Here is a 5,664-nt window from a genome sequence, read left to right as displayed (position 1 = left end):
TGACCCCGAGTCTATGAGAGAATCCTTGTGCAACAAGGCGTGCCTTGTATCTTACAATTTAATTTCTCTTATTTCATTTTCGCATAAAAACCCATTTATAGCCAACTGGTTTCACACCTTCAGGGGTTTGGACTACAGGTCCAAAAACCTCACGTTTAACAAGTGAGTCTAATTCTGATTGAATTGTCTTTTGTCATTCTGGCCAATCACATCTACGTCGACATTCTTCGACGGATTTAGGCTCAAGACTTTCACTATCTTACATGAGGTTAAGTGCAACATTATATGCAAAAATATTCTCAACCGTAATTTTTGTTCAATCTAAATTTATATCATCACCGATAGAACTTATAGAAAATTCTTCATTCACTTGAGTCTCGGGCTCACTGATTTCTTCAGGAATATCAGGAGTACTTAAATTTTGACCTACTTCAGGAGGTTCTTGTGTAGTATCATTTTTATTATTTCTCACACTTTTCTTTCTAGGATTTTTATCCTTTGATCCCAATGGTCTACCACGCTTCAGGCGTGTTTGGGATTCAGAAGCTATGATACTAGTAAATGGTCTTTTTGGGACATCAATTTGGATAGGCACATTCACTGCAGGAATATGTGACTTAGTTATCAGTTTCAAATCAATAAATGCATCTGACATTTGATTTGCTATTTTTTGTAAGTGAATGATCTTCTGGACCTCCTGCTCACATGTGCAGATGGGTGGATCAAAATGAGATAGTGATAAAGCTTTCCACGCATTTTTTTGTCTTTTTGGGTTCCTTTTTCTCTCCCCCTAATGGACGGAAAATTATTTTATCAAACCGACAATATGCAAATCGAGCAGTGAATAAGTCTCCAGACAACGGTTCAAGGTATCGAATTATGGAGGGTGAGTCAAACCCAATATAGATGCCCAACCTTCGTTGATGGCCCATCTTTGTACGTTGTGGTGGTGCTATAGGAACGTATACCGCACAACCAAAAATTCTTAAATGAGTTATATTTAGCTCATGACCAAATACTAATTGTGATGAAGAGTATTTATTATAGTGTGTCGGTCTGAGACGTACAAGTGCTGTTGCATGTAAGATAGTATGACCCCAAACAGTAATTAGCAATTTTGTTTTCATTAGTAGAGGTCTTGCTATCAATTGTAGGCGCTTTATAAATGACTCTGCAAGGCCATTTTGAGTATGAACATGAGCAACAGAATGTTTAATTTTTATCTCAATTGATAAGCAATAATCATTAAAAGCTTGGGTTGTAAATTCTCCAGCATTATCAAGGCGGATGGCCTTAATTGGATAATCTGGAAATTGCGCTCTCAATCTTATTATTTGTGCTAACAACTTCGCAAATGCCAGGTTGCGAGATGATAACAGGCACACATGAGACCATCTAGATGATGCATCTATTAGGATCATAAAATATCTAAACAATCCACTAGATGGATAAATAGGTCCATATATATTTCAATGTATATGCTCTAAAAATATAAGAGATTCAATGGCAACCTTCAGGGTCGATGGCCTGACAATTAATTTGCCTTGATAACAAGCAGCACATGAAAATTCATCATTCGTAAGAATCTTCTGGTTCTTTAACGAATGTCCAGTTGAATTTTCAAGAATTCATCTCATCATTATTGATCCAGGAAGACCTATTCGATCATGTCATAGCACAAATTTATTTAGATCAGTAAACTTCTGGTTTACGATCATATGTGCTTCAATTATACTAATTTTTGCATAATATAGGGCAGAGAAAAAAATTGGTAATTTTTTCAAAATATATTTCTGGCCTGAGATACTTTTGGTTATACCAAGATATTCAATATTCATTTCATTTAGTGTCTCAACATGATATCCATTTCTGTGGATATCTTTAAAACTTAACAAGTTTCTCTGGGATTTAGAAGAGAATAGTGCATCTTCTATAATAATTTTTGTCCCCTTAGGCAGAATTATAGTAGCTCTTCTGGAGCCTTCTATCATTTTTAAATTACCAGAAATTGTAGTAACATTTGCTTTTCTTCTAAGTAGGTTGGAAAAATATTTTTCGTCTTCCAAAATAGCATGAGTTGTTCCACTATCAATTACACAAATATTCTCGTGACTGGTCATTGATTCAAATAAAATTTGAGGCATTTTCATAGCTTCTTTAATAAGAAATAAAATAAATATTAAAACAACACAAATTTTATTTATTTACATGGACTATAAAGATACTAACATAATATTTAGTACAGATAAATAAAAGGAAAAATTATTTACATATTGTTAATCTTATCGATATTCATATTATCTTCTGGAAAATTAAAGAAATCAGCTACATCCAAATGTATAGGCTCAATATTATCTTCAGAGATAAAATTAGTCTCTGAATTATTTTCTGCCCTTTTCAAAGATGCCTGATATAGATGAACCAAGCGTTTTGACGACGGGCAAGTCCGCGACCAGTGCCTCACACCTCCACATCTATGACATACACTTTCTGAATTTTTCTTTGGTAAAGTTTCTGGCTTTTTATCCTGCCTTTTATATTGCTGATCATTTCTCGGTGTCAGCCGAGTATCATGATTATAATTTCTTTTTCGCCCATGACCACGACCACGACTGGGGCCATGACCTCTTTCTCGTTGGTTATAATTTGTCTGATTTACTTCTGGGAGTGATAAAGAACCAACGGACCGACTATTATGATTTTTCATTAATAATTTATTATGTCGTTCAGAAATGAGAAGGTGAGATAGTAATTCAGAATATTTTGTAAAAACCTTTTTCGCGATATTGCTGCTGCAGGAGCATATTCACGGGTGGAAATATGGAGTATGTTTTTTCGAGTTTATCTTGCTCAGTGATTTCGTCTCTACATAAATTTAATTGATCTATAATTCTAAATAAGACAGAATTATATTCAGTTATATTTTTGAAGTTCATTAGTCTCAGATTTAACCAGTCATGACGTGATTATGGAAGCATGACCAACTTCAGGTGGTCATATTTTTCTTTTAATTTTTTTCACAATTTCAGGTGATCCTTTAATGTAAGATATTGTAATTTGAGCCCCTCGTCAAGATGGTGGCGGAGAAAAATTATAACTTTTGCACGATCTTGACTAGATGCTTTGTTATCATCTTTGATGGTGTCTGCCAGACCCATCGATTCTAGATGAATTTCGGCATCTAGTGCCCATGAGGAGTAGCCTTTTCCAGAAATGTCCAGAGCCACAAATTCAAGTTTTAAAATATTTGTCATTTTATGAAAATAAAATTAAATAAAACTCTTACCACTTTTTATTACCTTGAAAAAAAAATAGTCGGAGCCTCGTGCTGATAACGTGTTGTAAAAATAAACTAAATTTATCTAAATAAAACGGAGAGAATCAGAGAGAAGAAAGAAGAAACAGAGGAGTGAATTGCCGTAGGTATATTTCTGTGTGTGTGCAACATTCAATTGACAAACCTGACAATTTATAGCCGGGGAAAACATAATGCAGTGGGCAATTTGTCCAACTATCCAAGTGGGTGGGTCCCACTTGGATAGAGACATCCATATCTAACACTCTCCCTTGGATGTCAAAAATACAGTTTGTTTATTGAATTTTAAATCAATTAGAATTGTTAAGGACATTTTTGACCCTTTTTTCGTAAAATAATAATAATAATAATAATAATAATAATAATAATAATAATAAATGTCAATAATCTTAATACAAAATGGACATATTAAAAGACTCCAGGTTTTTACACAATAACGATTTGCAGCAAAATACTGCTAATATTTGATGATTGTAATAGCATTAAATTATAGTAGCACTTAATTTGTTGTTAGGTTGACAAGTTCGATATAACTTATTCCGGAATTAATTACTTATCGAATATCTCCAATATAATATATGTAACTTTTAAAAAAAAAATGTAATTGAATGAAGTGAAAACACAAAAAATCACAACATGGAGAATTAATTTCCATCATTTTGAAAACTGTCTTCCTAAATATTCTCTTACCTTAGCTTAATCTCAATCATTAACCACCCTTCTTCTTAAAAATAAAAAAAAATTCTAGAATAGATATAATCAGGTGATGAGTAAGAGAGAAGCCAACATACGGAGGCAAGTATTTTTCATCATATAAATTTATATGTAATATATGGATTCTTTTTAGTTATTTCATAGCTTTACTTCATCTGAGTCTCTATTTTAATCGGCTACGCTTTTTTAAATTCTTCTGATACCATTACTAAAAATATGCTTCATATCTGATTTATTAAATTGAATATTTATTTTTTCGGTAATGGTTTTTTATTTATTTATTTTTTTGTCCATTTCTGCATCTCTTGCTTCAATCTTATTGTTAATTTTATACATGTTAATTAAACTTGAGTAGATCAAATTTTTACAAATTAGAATTTTTTTAATTCACGTGTAGTAATAAATTTATATACTAATATTTTGTCCAGATATTTATACTTTATTTGCTTTTGATCTAAGGTTAGTGATAAGATTCGGCTTAATTTTTAAGATTTTTTTGTTTTGATCTATGTTTATAAAGGTGAAGACAACCCCTATTATTCACGTATGGAAACATGAGGCGCAAAAGGATATAATTTAAGATTTAAATTTGTGGTTCTTGATTTATTGATAAGTTCATCAATACACAGTTCTCAATATTATACACCTATTCTAACTTTGAAGAGAAAGAAAAAAGCATTGGACATTTTCACTATAAACAAATTAATTCATTATGAAAGACGATTTTAATAAGAGGAATAAGTATAAAATGTTTGTGTTTTTTCATATGACTGACAAGTGGAGTCTCATTGTTCAAAACTAAAAGGTATGACAATTAAAAAGAAGTTATCAGGTTCAAAAAGTATCAATTTTTAGTTAATAACTTTATACTCTTATGCGTTTTGTAGGAATAAATTTATTATTAACTTATGAATTTTGCAGAAGTTGGGCAAGTATTGTTAGACTAAAAAAATGATAGTCCATCGATTTTTATCTAAGCATCTGCAAAAAATACTTGGTGCCTTGATGCATGCTTCTACAATATTGTATATATTTAATTTTATAATTTTAAATATGAAAATTTAATGTGCTTGTTGTATTGTCAAATTTTGAACAGATTTGAGGATAAATAAATTTTTGCAATAACAAAAAATTGTTTTGGGACTTAATCCATTCACGCAACTTGAGTTTCAATGAATTAGTTGATTTGAAAAAAATATCTCAAGAATATAATGAGAAATTTCACTAAACAAAAAAAGAAAAGAAAATTGGACAAAAATTTGAAGACGAAATTGGGATATTAAAAATCCAAACTTTATACACAACAATGATTTAAAAAGATTATTATTCAACATATTTCTTGAAAAATAATATGATAAGTAGATATTTGTTAACGGAATATGTCTTCAAACTAAGTTGAATTTTGATATTTTCAATAAATTATTTGCGATTACGTTTATCAATTGACCGCGCAATGCACAGGTATATATACTAGTTACTCTTAATAAAATAATTTATAGTTTCTCTTTCCTCTAACCCGGAATCGGGATGTTTAGGGCCTAAAGTGGGCTTATACTGTCCCATCTAACATCCTTATGAATCGTTTGATGTGAGATATAAGGTATAATGATATCTAGATAAAATATATGATTATT

The sequence above is a fragment of the Solanum dulcamara genome, chromosome 12 (assembly GCF_947179165.1).
Source record: "Solanum dulcamara chromosome 12, daSolDulc1.2, whole genome shotgun sequence".
In the NCBI taxonomy this organism is placed as follows: domain Eukaryota; kingdom Viridiplantae; phylum Streptophyta; class Magnoliopsida; order Solanales; family Solanaceae; genus Solanum; species Solanum dulcamara.
Note: the sequence above shows the minus strand (reverse complement) of the source record.